Raw genomic sequence first — 15,717 nt, forward strand, 5'->3', positions numbered from 1 at the left:
CAGAAAGCAGCTACTACCTTTTGCGCTGGGGAGAACAAAGGGAAGTGGTTGGAATCAACAGAACTTAGATACTTGGAGAAGGGCCTCTGCAGAGTTAGGCCTCCGTCTGAGGGCACGTGATCAGGCTGGACCTGTAAATCCACTAATGCTGTTGAAACAAACTACCACAGCCAGTGTGAGGGAAAATTACTGGCTGCCAGGAAGAGGAGGCGGAGGCAGGATAGGCAAGAAACAGGAAGTGGTGTCTCCGTTCTTCTTCCTTCAACCTCCCGGTCGGTCACCCTCTTGCATGCTTAGGTTGCTGAAACCTGACATGGAGCCAGTGGCCAGAATATAAATGTGCTCTGCAGGATCCTAGCAGAGTTAGAAGGATGGGTTCAAGGCTGACAGTACATTGGTAATTGACATAGTCAATGCACACTCCTTTCCACACATTTTTGGATTTTCATACAATATCCAAAACAACTCCCTACATCTTCCTAATTAGCTGCAATTATCCTTAGTACAAAGACTTTCCCAATCTCTCCTCCAAACAAGGACACACAAAGTCCCAATAGTTATAGTCTGTATTTCTGGACACTGTTAATCCTATTCAAATTCAGTCCCAAACCTATGTGAATATTCTGTTACCTAAGCAGGAAACTATCATGCTAACTGTCACCACAGATTTTGAATAAAAAATAAAGAGAAGGAGAAGAGAAAATGAGTTAATGCTGCTCTAGTCCTCTGACTTTCTTTTTCTACTACTTACTGTATGTTTCCTTTGCCCTCTTACAGGAAATGAACTGATTGTGATATTTTACCTGACAGAATGACCCAAACCTTCCTTGCCAAAGTTTTTGAATTATCAGTGGTTCTGCATTTTTGTAGTAGTTGTTTTTGTTGCTACAATTTTCCTGGAAATTTTAAAACTGCACATAGATATACTGAGAAGCACTCATAAAAGCCCCTTGTCTTCCAGACATTAATCCATTTTGCCCCTATGGTGTAGGAGAAACCCAATTTCTTCTTGATAATCAGGATCGAATAACCAGAGAAGTAGCCTCCTTCTTTGCCTATTGCTTCAGTAGCATGAGGATTCCAAAAGGCCAAATGCTGTTCTCTGCTTACAGTTCAATGGAGCTATCAAAAGGCCCCTGGTGAAAGAATTTCTGACATGTGAACCAAAACCTCTAGACTAGCAGAACTCAAAGTTTCAGTAATGGGAAGTGAAATTTTGTGAGAGAGTTATTAGGTATTGTCATTGGTTTTCTTATCCTGATAGAGGATGTTTCAAAGGCTTCCACTAGGCCTTTCCTATCATAATGGACCTTGCTCCAAGGGTCAGAAGGTCAATGTGGGTATTCTGCCAGTTGTTGAGTGTGTTTATTCCAATGATAGATTTAGCAAAAGCAGGAAAATAAGCATAAGTTTGGTTCATGTACCTACTGGTCCACTTGAGCCCAAACTTCATTGATCATCTCACCATCATAACCCTTGCTTTGACTGCTATACAACCATGGCATTTGGGTCCCCAGGAAATAGTTCCAAATCAGTGCCTAGTAATTCCCAAAACATCTAAGTACTTCCTTTTTCCAAATAACAGTAACTTCACTAAATGGCCTCAGGTCCCTTAGGGAGAGCTACAGGAAAGGACTTATAGTATATACTTAGATTAGCACAGCAGGGTCCTGCAAAGATATACACCTACACATTTAGCACCATAGGGTGTTATAATACTTTATTCTGGATAATATCATGAGAACCCATTCCCGTATAGATTCCTCAGCTTTCTGTTAACAGAAATTAGCAACATCTTGCAATGGTTTTTGTGCATAAATAGTTTCCTCCAGAATTTTACTTTGTAATTGTTCCCCTGGAGTTGCTGATATATAGCACTAGCTCTGGGTCTATAAGAGGTGGCCGTGTTGGATCTTAAGGAAAATAGACATCACCTCACATGGAGACTATACCAGGTGAGCTTACTGCATGTCTTCAAATGAGGGAAGGCTAGTCTCCTCAGGCCTGGAAGGGCAGGCTGCTGCCGCTGGAATGGAAAAGTCAGAGAGACTTGAGAGTTAAAGATTCTCAGCTTTTTCTGGGTTCACCTAGATGTCCTTTAAAAAGTCTAGGATCCCATTCCTTCTTAATCAATGCTGTAACCTTAACTCAAGAGACTTGGCGATTTCAACTTATGCTGTTATTTCTGCAGCCTTTGGAACTGAGATTTGTGTACAATTTTTAACACTAGAACAATGTAGCTACAATAAATAAGAAACTCTTTTAGGGCTTCTGTAGAAGCTTTTTTTGTTCTGTGATTTTGAGGGTTTAAACACCTGAGTTGTGCTTCTTTTCTTTTCCATATTTTTGTCTTTGAGAGGGGGTCTTGCTATATTGCCCAGGCTAGTCTCAAACTCCTGGGCTCAAGTGATCCACCTGCCGTAGCCTCTGGAGCAGTTGGGACTCCAGGTATGCAGCTGTGTCCTGCCCGGTCATTTTCTTTCTGTGAGCAATCCAGGGCACTTAGAGGAAGCTATTCCAAATTATGGTCTTTGTAGAATTCATTCCTGCAAAATGCCAATGGCAGCAGCCACTTGATCCTGTGGTCATTAATTACTCTCAAGCACAGGTAATTAGTTATGCCTAATCAGGATGCTCCTATGGGCCTCGGAGGACTAGCTCCTCCTCCCAGCAGGGAGGTCAGCACCACACTTAGGCCCCAGTCACAATCCAAAACATGCCTTTTTGGGATATACTTACTGGGACCACTCATAGCACAAATTTCTATATTTTCTTTAGAGTCAAATCAAGAGACAGAACCACACAAGTTATTTTAGCAGATAATTTAATACAAAGAATTGTTAACCAGGTATTGAAGGACAGACAACTCAAAAACCCAGATATCACCGAGGTAGCAACCTCAGGAAGCAGATAATATCCCTAGGGCTGGTGGAACAAGAAGTTGGAATATTTAAAATTTAGAAGCTTGGAGACCCACGGACCCCAGAGACACAGATCTATGGGATTAGGATGCCCTTTGGCTGATGCTGATGTAGACACTGTGGGGCTGGGACCTTGGCTTCTAAGAAGGGACTGCCTGGTGGCTGATGTTGTTGTATTTTATATACGTGTGTATAAAATATGTGTATGTGTATATATATTTATACAATAGATACTTTTTTGGAACCATTTCAAAATAAATATCAGACATCATGATATTTATGCCTAAATACATCTCTCTTATTCTCCTTTTACATTATTATTCCCATCTACCCCAAATTTTATATTTATTCAATAGTATTTAATATCCAGTCCATATTCAAAGTTATCCAATGGTTCATGAAAATCCTTCAAAGTTCTTTTTGTTTTGTAAAATTCAGGACTCAATAAAGTTTCCCTTCTTATAGTTGGTTGCCCTGTCTCCTTTAATCTAGACCAGCTTTTCTTTTCCCTTTCTTTTTTTTCCTTCCTTTCTTTCCCTCCATCCCTCCCTCTCTTCCTCCCATCTTCGCTTTGTTTTTTATGACATAGACTTGTTGAAAGGTCCAAACCACTGTTTTCATTGAATGTCCCAGTTTCTGGATTTGTCTGATAGTTTTCTCATGATTAACCTTGGATTAAATATGTAGGGGAAGAATACAAAATCTATAATGTTGTATACTTTCAATGGTAGCAATGACTCCCAGTATATCAAAATTACCCACCTGAAGTGGTAGATACTAAATGACACTGTCCCTTTCCAAAATATAACATAATAATTATAGTCATTGGTCAGGTACTAAACTGGGTGCTGCACATATACTATTTGCATTCTCAAAACAATTCAGTAGGCATTATTTATACAATTTTACATATAAATACAGTGTTAGAGATGATTGCTGCCCAACATCCATTTTCTTCTTTTTTAGCAGCATAATTCTGATTATATTTGTAACTGACAATGTACCTAGTTAAAAGCCTAAATCTCTACCCTCTCTTATTTAGCTAGATGAGGTCATGTGACCACATTCTGTTCACTGAGATGTAAGTGAATGTATTGTTTGAGATTTCTGTGAGTCTATTGAAGGAACTTAGCTGGGCTTCTGACTGTCTCCTTTTTATTCTTCCTGCCTTTTGGACTATGAAAGTGGTAGCTCGAGCTCCAGGTGCCATATTGGACCATGAAATAATTTTAAAGATGGAAGTCACTGAACTCAGGATTTAAGGGTGAAAGGGCAGAAAGATGGAAAGTCTCAGGAGGGCAGATAACTGTGGAGCTTATATGTAATAGAAATGCATGTCTATGTTATTTGTCACTGCCATTTTGGATTTTCCTTTATATAACCAAACATAATCCTGATACAGAATTCCAGAAAGATTAGATACATTGCCTTAGATAATGCATTTTGTGAGCAGCAGATCCAGGATTCAAGCCTAAGTTACGGTCTTCCTGTGCATCTCATAAAAATAATGCGGCAATGAATAATAACACATAATATATTCATACCAATTCATACCACTTCATTGATTCAACACACTCTAACAACTCCACTGGCAAAGTTTATGGTACCTAAATAAACTAGCAAAAAACTATGTTACTTTATGTGAGCATCAAGGCAGGATAAGACAATTTTTTCAAAGTTCTAACAATCCATCATCCAGATCACAGATTGATAAAAATCTGTTTTAATCTCAGCAGTGAGCTTTATCTGCAGCAAGCTTTCTATAGTTGCAGTTTCTGAAAGAATACAGCTGTAGAAAGCTCTAGAAATGGGGAACTTTTTCAGGCTACTGCTGATCCAGTCCCAAACTGTTGGGGAAGCTCTGTGCCCACGTGGCTGAGGCCAGGCTCGCTCTGCTGGCCTGGGTGCTGCTCTCTTCTGGGAGAAGCTGCTGTTGAAGTGCACGGTGGCTTCATGGCACAGGCTGAGAAAATAACCCTAAAGGAGCTAAAGAAAACTGGCGTCTTTTCTCTGAATTCATGATCCCCATGTTCTTTAGAGTTTAAAGCAGAATAAATTTTTACTGATTCACTAGCCTTGATTTTATATTTTAAACAATAAAGTCTAAATAAATAATGTGGAAGGACCACTTGTTAGAAAACATAAATCTCACCCAAAATGATAAAAGAAATTTGGTTTCAACCTCTCTGAGACCATTGTCATCTTTTGCATTTACACATTCACTTTAAGCCATCTTAGGTTTTTGATGATGTTTTAATAATTAATATAGTAAATTAGTCTGATTAAAATAATTATAACCTAACAAATTAAACTTTGTATTTTGTTTAACACTTAAACATATATTGGTGAGTTAGATAATGATTAACAATTACACCACTAGGGCCCTGATTTAATTAGTATTCTCTTGACAGGTACAGTTGCTAGGTGATAAAAATTATACATTTTGTCATTTCATTATAAATTGTCATTATAAATCACTTAATGATTTCAAAGAAAAAGACACTTCCCTTGGTCCCATATGATATTATGAAGTCCCTAAAAGAAGATTTGCTGTTCGGAAAAGACAAATTGAGAGATTTTGTATGCTAACCATTCAGTTCTTACTGACTACTTTAACATAGTAATAAGGTATAATAACTTTGAGACTAACTGTAGAGGCATTTCAAGGTGAAGCATGTGGAAATGAGGGGAAAAACCATAGGAGGCTGGGAAGCCACAAGGGGACTGATGCAGCTGGAAGGCTGTGCGTGTAAAGTGTCCCTAATGATGTCATCATGGAGTCGCCATCCAGCCCTGGAGGGTTGATGGTCTCCCTGAGGTTCGTCCAGGCAGCATGATTGTCCCTGGACTTTGGTAACCATATGGTAGACCACCTAACCTGGGACACTTTTGAGAATGAAAATGGGCAACTAAATTCTAAAAATTTTATAATGTTTGAAATACCAATTTATTAACCAACATATTGGTATTATTATAGGGACAGACTCATAACATTACATTACATTAACAACTATTACATTAACAACTATTTTCAAATATGAATTCTAAAAATAGTGTATATGTATGTATGTTAAAATATTTAAAACTACCTTATATTGATGATATCATTAAAATAATACAAGCAGAATTATTATTCTTGTTATATATTCGAATCTTTAAATTAATGTTTTAGACATTTAAAAAACACTACGGCACTGGTATTTTTCTGAAACTATTTTTTTTCATTCTGTAGCCCAGGCTGGAGTGCAGTGGTGTGATCTCAGCTCACTGCAACCTCTACCTCCCGGGTTCAATCGATTCTCCTGTCTCAGCCTTCCGAGTAGCTGGGATTACAAGTACGTGCCACCATGCCTGGCTAATTTTTGTATTTTTAGTAGAGACAGGGTTTCACCATGTTGACCAGGCTGGTCTTGAACTTCTGACCTCAAGTGATCTGCCAAGCTCGGCCTCCCAAAGTGCTGGGATTACAGGTGTGAGCCATCAGGCCTGGGTGAAATTATTTTTTAATGTAGCTTTTATTTTAAGTTTTTTAAGATAAAATTGCCTGCAGTCTTTTCCAAAGTTGCATTTAGAGGTAATAAAGTTGAAATTATTGATACTTTCCCCTGACTTCGGTCTATGGACCATAATAACTTTTAGTTGAGAAAATTCTCTACAGGTGTTGAAGCACTTAGCCTAGGGTTAATTCTGACAAGTAGAAGATGATGTGTTTGGGGATGATAATACGAAACATTTTTGTTGGAGGCATGGTAAAAACAGGAATCTTACTAAGTCGAGAAAGCTGTGACACAGAAAAGACTTGGATTTGGCTGTGGTGCAGACATAATTCACGGTTGTGTCCACGCCAGCTGCAGTGTTGTTTCAATCTACAGAAAAGCTGCAGCTGTCAGAATGCACACTTATTTGTAAATACGGCAGTTTCTGAGTGCAATTTTCTTTAATCTGCAAGTGCCTGCAGGTGTCTGTAAAAGGGAGGTGTGAGTACTACCGCTGCTGGCCAGGGTCAGGGAGAGGCAGGTGCTGGCAGAACCAAGCATACCTCAGTTAGCCTCTGTTGTCACATGTGTCTCACACACTAGTAGCCGACTGAGCAGCAAGTATGGAGTGCAGGTCCACAAACCCATTCCAACTTCTTTTAATGCACATATTAGTACTGCTTAAAAGTTTTTGTTTTAAACCCAGTAAAAGTGTGAAACTGGATGATTTCGAAGGGCACTGGGCATCATTCAAGACTGTTCTGGCTGCCGCAGGACAGATGGCCATCCCTCTCGCGCTCTAGATCAGTGTTCTTAAGTAGAAAGAAAATGTGAGCCGGACATGTAGTATTATTACATTTTCAGGTAACCATATTAACAAGTAAAATAAACTGGTAGAATTAATTTCAGTATTTTCCCAATATATCCAAAATGTTATTTCTAATGTAATCAACATAAAAATAGTTAATGAGATATTTCACATTCTTCCTTTTTGTGCCAAGTTCTTGAAATCTTTTGTGAATTTTACAGTTGTAGATCCTCTGTTTGGAGAGCCACATTTCAAGCCTCAATGACCACCTGCGGTCGGTAGCCACTGCATGGGGCAGCGAAGCTACAGATGAGAAACGTGTATCGTGCATGTTCACCACGGCGCCTGAAACTGTACAGCTCGTAAGAAGCAGAGTCGTTTTTGAGCCCAGGTCTGATGACGCCAAGGCCGGTGTCTCACGCCTGTAATCCCAGCACTTTGGGAGGCCGAGGCACGAGGATCACCTGAGGTCAGGAGTTCAAGACCAGCCTGGCCAACATGGCGAAACCCCGTCTCTACTAAAAATACAAAAATTAGCCAGGCGTGGTGGTGCATGCCTGTAATCCCAGCTACTCAGAGGCTGAGGCAGGAGAATAGCTAGAACCTGGGAGGTGGAGGTTGTAGTGAGCCGAGATGGCACCACTGCACTCCAGCCTGGGTGACAGAGCGAGACTCCATCTCAAAAAACAAACAAACAAACAAACAAAAAAACCCAAGAATGGATGAAGTTCAGATGAGGTCCTATGGGTGGGACCTAATCCAGTATGGCTGGTGTCCTTATCAGAGGAAGAGATTAGGACACAGATACACACAGGGAAGGTTGTGTGAGGACACTGGGAGATGCTCTTTACCGGCCATAGAGAGAGGCTTCGGGAGAAACCTCCCCTGCCCTCACCTTGGTTTTGACCTTCTAGCCTCCAGAATTATGAAGAAATAAGTATCTGTTGGCTTAGCCCCCCAGTCCTTGGTACTTTTATCCGGCAGCCTTAGCCAGCAAGTGCATGTGGCACAGGCTGAACTGCTCCATCTGTTTCTGGATCGCGCTCTGCTTTTAGGGCTGTTCGTCTCAGACGCCCTGCTTCCCGGGTAGGTCTGACCTGCTGGCACATTTTCACTATTTGTATTTCCCTTCTCTGAACTCCTTTTAGACTTTCATTATTACACCCAACCTATAAGACAGATGCTGTCACGATTTCCATGACTTTTGTGAGGTCAGGGGGCAATAGTACAAATTAGAAGGTATAAGTCAAGCTAAAAACTGTTTTTAAATGCCTGTTCTAGCCTCATACCTTTCCAAATAGTGAGGGAGTCCAGGCATGACGTTCCAGCTCTGGGCCTTTCTGAGTGCCCCTCTAGGATGCGGTGGTGGACCGGGTGGTCTCGCTTTCTGCTAGCCGCGTCTCCCTTCCACACCATTGCAGCCTGTGACTCTCAAAAGCCTCTGCTGGGCCAGTCCTCCTCCGGACTAAGGATACAAATGGGGGCCAAGCCCAGCCTCTGGGGCACAAGGCCCTGGGGCTGCCCATGGGCAGCTTGGGAAAGGAATTGTGAGTCCCTCATAGCTGGAGGGTGTGGAGGGGACATCCTAGGACGACTTAAGGGGCAAGGGCCATGGCCTGGGCCCATCTTTCCTGCATGTAAGGAAAGCGCTGAGCTTCATTTTAGTTTTCTTTACAAGTAAACTGACAGGGACTTAGCTCTCCTTTAGCCACTCGCTTATTATTCCAGCAATTCCGCAGAATGACTTGAGTTCTATTCACCATAATCGGTTCAATTCCACCGTTGTATCAACATTCTGTCCTCTTTTCGAGCAAGCATAAACCCTGCAATTGCACAGCCCCAGGCACTGTCTATCTGCTTATGGTAAGGATGGAGATTTCCCCTCTGCAGGGGAGCAGCACCTGCTCTTCCCCTCTCGGGGCTCAGCCACATCCTGTTCCAGCCCTGCCCTCCAGCGGCGCTCAGATGCAGCTGCCCTGCCCTCTGCTGGACGCCTGGGCACGGGCGCACGCACTTCTCCCTTCTCCAACTGACTGAAATTCAGGCCCTCCTGCAGTGTACTTTTACCCACTTGTTAGGAAGGAAAAGTGGGTTTACTATGGTCTGAATATTTGTGTCCTCTAAAAATTCATATGTCGAAACCTAATCCCTGGTGTGAGGGTATTGGGAGTTGGGGCCCTTGGCGGTGATTGGGTCTTGAGGGTGGAGCCCTCATGAATGGGGTTGGTACCCTTGTGAAAGAGACCCCAAAGAGCTGCCTCCCCACTCCACCATGTAAGGACACAGCAAAAAGACAGCCGCCTATGAACCAGGAAACAGGACCTCAACCAGACCTAGCATCTCCTGGTACCTTGATCTTGGACTTCCAGCCTCCAGGAGTGTGAGAAATAAGTTTATGTTACAGCAGCGGAAACTGACTAACACAGGATTGAATGAATTTAGATTTAGATGATTGAGATTGTATTCTCCTTTACTTTGTGTAATCTTTTAGTTTATGAAAAACTAGGATTGTTTTCATTAGGTATTAAAGCTGTCAAAGTACTTACATATTTTACTTAAATAGTACCTTGTGCAAGGAGAAGTGAATACTTTTAGATGTTTCTAACTTAGTTAAAAAAAAAAGTCCTGTTCATAAATAATAGCCTACTTAACTGTAATAAAATCTATGAGGTCTTAGTAGTTCACTATGACGTGACAGTTGACTAAAATCAATCTCCTATGAGAAAAATTGTTTATAACTTTAAGGAAACAGTTTTCTACAATTAATATGCTTAAAATATAGTTTCAAAATCTTAAGGTTACAAATCCTTGGAATTACTAAGGTAAACCTTCCATTTGTATAGAAAAGTGTTTTTTGTTGTTGTTAAGAAACCAACAGAAGGAAGGAGATACACAAACATAGAGTGACTAGAGATGTAATTTTCTTCATAAAATTTTTCTTGGAAGGATCATAGCTCACTGCAGCCTCAAATTCCTGGCAGCCTCAAATGATCAGTCCGGGATTATAGGCTCTGGCTGCTGGCCCAGCTCTCTTGTCTTTCTTTCTAAACGCAACGTAATGGATAAGCTGCTACTTTGTATTGTTAAAGCGCATTTGTCAAGGTTTTCTTAGTGAAAAACTAGGATTCTTAGTTTCAACTATGATCTAAATCAAGTTTGAGTCAAAGAATTTGGGGCCCATTGTCTTACAGATTCTTAATCATTGCCATGGATTTATTTAAAATAACCTTTTTTTCTGCCATTTCTGTGACTTCCGTGATTTCTGCCATATATATGTATACTGTTCTCTTTCATATCTTTCACTTTTTATACTGTTTGCCTGAAATTACTTAAGATTTTCTTTAACTGGGCTGACCCCAACATCCAGCAAGGGAGTGGAGCTTGGTAGTGTGAGAGATTAGCAGCCTAGCAGCCTTTCTAATTTGGCCTCTGGCTGAGGTAGGATTCAAGAGCCTGGTTTTGTTTTCCTGAGTTTATTTTTTCTGTCTACTTTCTGTTTATGACAAGTAATACTGTCATGCCACTTACGGTGGTAGTAAGAATATAAGCTTTCCTTTTAAAACGAGTCACTGTTTTAAAGTAAAGATACCAATATTTACTGTACATATAAAAACAGTAAAAATGCGAGGTTATTATTCGAGTTTAGAAAACAGCCCTAATTCAGCCCTTATCAATTCTCCTAGACTGTTGTAAGAGCTTCCAAGGTGTTCTTCCTGCCTTTGTTTGCCTGCACACTGTACAGATATTTCCTCACACAAAAACATGAATCTGCTGAAGTTACTTCCTTGCCCCTTGATCACTGAGTGGCTGCAGAATGCCTTTTGCCACTGGCTGTAAAAAAATGGAAACTCTTTGGTGTGGTATGAATAGAAGGGTGCTCAAAATCTGAGCTGTTGCCATCACTTTCTCCTATGAACTCTGTGCTTAGAGTAACTCTGAGGTAACATACGTAATACTTCCCTAAAATGGATTTGTATAAATACATAATAATCTCGTATTGCTAGACAACCTAATTAGGTTTTCTTGCTATCTTTTAACTTTTCCCATTTAACAAACATTCATTCATAAATTCTTTAGTTTTCCCAAACTTCATTTTTACCCAGTCTATAAATGGAATAAACTACATAACATCAAGAACATCTTGTTGGGCTTTGTTGCTGCTAAACTGTATGTGCTATTAGCAGCATTTGAATACCAATGATATGCTGGATCCTATTCATAATGAGACACCCTTATAGCATTTTTTAATCCAGTCTTTTGGTGGATATTACAGGCTAGTAACTGTGCCAGTGCTCAGATTACAATGGTGAACATTTCTGACATGGCTCCTGATCTCTTGGAGCACACACCCTGGGGGTGATATAGGTAAATAGGCGACTACAATCCAGGTGTGTTAGGGAAAGCCCAGAGTAATTTAAAGGAGCTTTTGACTGATACTTGGGAATCAAAAGAAGTGCATCTCAGCTGAGACCTGAATGATCAGTTAACAATTAGCCAGGTGAAGACAGAGAAGAGGGTCTTAGCAGAGGGAATAGCATATGTACAAGCCGGGAGATAAGAGCACATAGCATATCAGTACCTGTGAAGCATCATAAACTATGCTTAGGTCAAGGCAAGCCACCTGAAGCTCTTGAACATGGCATGCTTCTGTTAACAGTGACACCTTCGTTTCTGTGAATGCGGCACATGGAAAAAGGATGTGTCACAATCCATGAAGCTAAATGTCAAAGAGAAAAGAAGACTTTCATTGTCATCAACACTGGGCTACTTTCCTTTTCTAAGGAAAGGACTTGGTAGACACTTCTTTCCAGCAGAGACTGCTCTACAGGAATTAGGGAGGTACAAGTATTTTGAGACATGAACAACAGTTGACCTTGCGAGGTTTGAAATAAACATTTGATGGGAAGGTAAAAGCAGATGAAGATGTCATTTCAGAGCCTCCTCTTGTGTATTCTTTTGACAGGAATTAGGCTGTCATTCACCTTTGGGGTGAAGCCAAGTCTCTTCTGGAAATTCATTGGCATGGGTTTTGTAGTTACACCTGTAGTGTGTGGAAGTTTACAGGACGTACTCGAGGGTCCAGTGTGAAGCCTCTCTCTGTCACTCAGCAAGTGTGTGATTTGGGGCTGGTTACTTCATCTGTCTGTGCCTCATTTCCCTACCCTGAAAATTGGTGCTAACATTAGTACCAACCTCAACATGCTTTTGTGAGATTAAAATTAAATAACTACAGCACTTAGTATAGTGCGGGGCATGTGGTGGGCACCATGTAAGTATCTGCTATGCTATTATTTGCTGTCAGAATGCAAAGGCACAGGTTCACTGTTTGGGCTAGAGGCCACTGATGCATCTAAACCTTCACTTACTTACCCTCTTCCTTCCTCCCTCCTGAAGTGGTTTGAAGCAAACCCAAGACATACCATTTCATCCACAAATATTTCAGTATGATTGAAATCTAATTTAACAGTTGCATAATACTCTACCAAGTGGACCTTTTAAACCTGTATTTAAACATTCCTTTGTAGCCTGCCAGATTTTTAGGTGGCAGATTTTAGACTTTTTACCATTGAGCATAAATTGTTTTCTGTATACATAGTATATGTTTCTGTATATATATTTATATAACATACATATATATTTCTATATGTTTAGAATTTTTTCCCCTAAATTAATGAGACCAAAGGGTATGAACTTTTTAAAGATATTTACCTGATACATATTCCTGATTTTTAACATTTAGGATAAACATTTAGTGTTAATGAATACTCTATTCCCACAAGCAACATGAGACCAGGGATTTAGTTTATTTTGCTCAATGCTTTATTTCCAATAATTCGACCAATGTCTAATACCTAATAATGCTAAATAAATGTAAATGAATGAATGGTACTCCTTTTATATTGTTCCTGCTAATATTCATTCATTCGCTGGACAAATATTTGTTGAGGACACTCTCCATTCCAGACTTCATGGCAGGTACTGGATACACAGGGGGAAATGGTATTGCCGCCATTCCTACCTTCATGGAGCCGGTCGTCTCCTTTAGGGTTTTCAGCCGAGTTCCCAAGAGGGAGGTGCAGGGCTGGTGCTGGCCAGCAGACCCTTGGCCTGCAATGAGATCAGAATGGAAATCAGAGTGAGCATTCAGAAACACATGCAGCGACGACATAACAGAGTAGTTTTACATTTTATGCATCTTATAATAACAAAAATTTATTTGTATTTTGTATGTTTAAAACAATCACTTTCCTAGTAATTTATTTTTATTGTATTCTTACAAAAGTATCTGTCCAAGAAGAGGGCAGAAAAATTAGCCCTTCACTAAAGATATAATGAAAAGCAATATTCTGCTTGATTTGGGTGCATGAGGAAAATACTAGAACTTTTTTGCATGTATTCATGTATTAGAAAGGCAAATGAACTTGAAGAGTGTTCAGTTTGGGTTGACTCTGTGTCAAAATGAGGCCTGTGTGGCCACTTTTCAAGAACAGTTGCCAGGCCTTTCCAGAGAACAGTGTGAATCCACTACACCTGGGATCAAGAGCATCACCTCTCTGTTTGCTTTCAACATATTGTAATAGTTTATTACAATAGTTTGGCTGAGCCTAGTTAAACGTACTTGCAGATTACATTATCTGATACTAACTAAACCAACACTACAAAATGAACAGGAGACTAAACAGATTCATGTGAAGAAATCATGAAGATAATGGCAACAATAAAAACACAAGCTAAAAATAAGAAATGGTAGAGTTATCACTCTAACACCTAAAACAAGCTTGTGGCCGGGTGCAGTGGCTCGCACCTGTAATCCCAGCACTTTGGAAGGCCGAGGCGGGCGGATCACTTGAGGCCAGGAGTTCGAGACCATCCTGGCCAACATAGCAAAACCCTGTCTCTATTAAATTTTAATTAAAATTAAATTTTAATTAAAATTAAAAATACAAAAAATTAGCTGGGCATGGTGGTGCGTGCCTGTAATCCCAGCTGCTCCAGAGGCTGAGGCAGGAGAATTGCTTGAAACCAGGAGGCAGAGGTTGCAGTGAGCTGAGATCTTGCCACTGCACTCCAGTCTGGGCGACAGAGTGACTCTGTCTCCAAACAACAACAACAGCAAACCAAGCTCATTATCAGTCACATATAAGGCAGGAAAAAAAATCAGACCTAACAATAAATCACACAAAAATTGAAATTATCAGTAAGAAAAATTTGAAAAATACATTTATACCAGTAATAATGAGCCTCACCCCAGTGTTTTGATAGATATGTGAATACTAGCAAAAAGCAACCATAGATAGCCAAATACCTGCAAAGCAGACATCTGGAACAAAAAGACAAATCTCTACATTTTTGTAGACATGTTAATTAAGATAGAAGGTGCCTGGTAACCACCCAGTGCTGTGTATTGGTTGCTAGGAAAAAAGTTAAAATCTCAGCACAAAAGCCTCTTTTTATGTCAATTTTTTTTAGTTTTTGTACTCATAGCAAAAGGAAAAAAGCTACATCATATTGAAGAACTACCAAAGACCCTCAGGAACACAACTGTGGTTGAGGAAGGTGGATCGTGCTTGTTGCCGCAAGAGAAAACAAACACCATGGAAAACTGTGGATGTCTCAGGAAGAGAGTGTTGAAAAGAAACTATTGTAGGATTTGGGTTTGGAGTAGGTGATTTTGAAAGAGGGTTTCAGGGAATGGGGCTTTGGTAAGAATCAATACTGTCAGGAGTCAGGGGCAATTTTACAGTTGGATGGCTGAATCCTTTCTTACAAGATGAGAAACAAGGCTGAAGTTGTGATTTATAAAGAAGCAGCAGTTACTTATACTAGCCAGGAGAGGGAGATGTTTGGTCATTTTGTGGTTTGAAAAATGTTTTTTCAAGAATTTTTCATTTTATTGTGGTCAGAACACTTAACATGAGATCTATTTTTTAATGAATTTTAAGTGTACAATACATTATTGTTGACTCTAGGTACGGTGTTATACAGCAGATCTCTACAGCATATTCATCTTGCTTAACTGAAACTTTATGTCTGTTGATTAATAACTCTGCATTTCCCCATTACCAAGCCCTAGTCACCACCATTTCAGTCTTTAATTTTATGAATTTGACTATTTTAGATACCTCATATAAATGGAATCATGCAGTACTTGTCTTTAAATATCCGGCTTATTTCACTTACCATCACATTCTTAAGTTCTTTCATGGTGTCATATTGCAGAATTTTCTTCTTTTTAAAGGCTGAATAGTATTTCATTACACACACGTGTGTTTATGTATGTACTTTTTTTTTCCTTTTTGTTTTTAGAGATGGGGTCTCGCTATTTTGCCCAGGCTGGTCTTGGACTCCTGGGCTCAAGCAGTCCTCCTGCCTCAGCCTCCTGAATAGCTGGAACTATAGGCATGCACCACTGTGCCCGATATGCCACATTTTCTTTATCCATTCATCCATTGATGATTAAACAACACTTAGATTGTTTTCACTTCTTGGCTGTTGTGAATAATGCTGCAAA

Source organism: Pongo abelii, chromosome 7 (genome assembly GCF_028885655.2).
Source record: "Pongo abelii isolate AG06213 chromosome 7, NHGRI_mPonAbe1-v2.0_pri, whole genome shotgun sequence".
NCBI lineage: Eukaryota > Metazoa > Chordata > Mammalia > Primates > Hominidae > Pongo > Pongo abelii.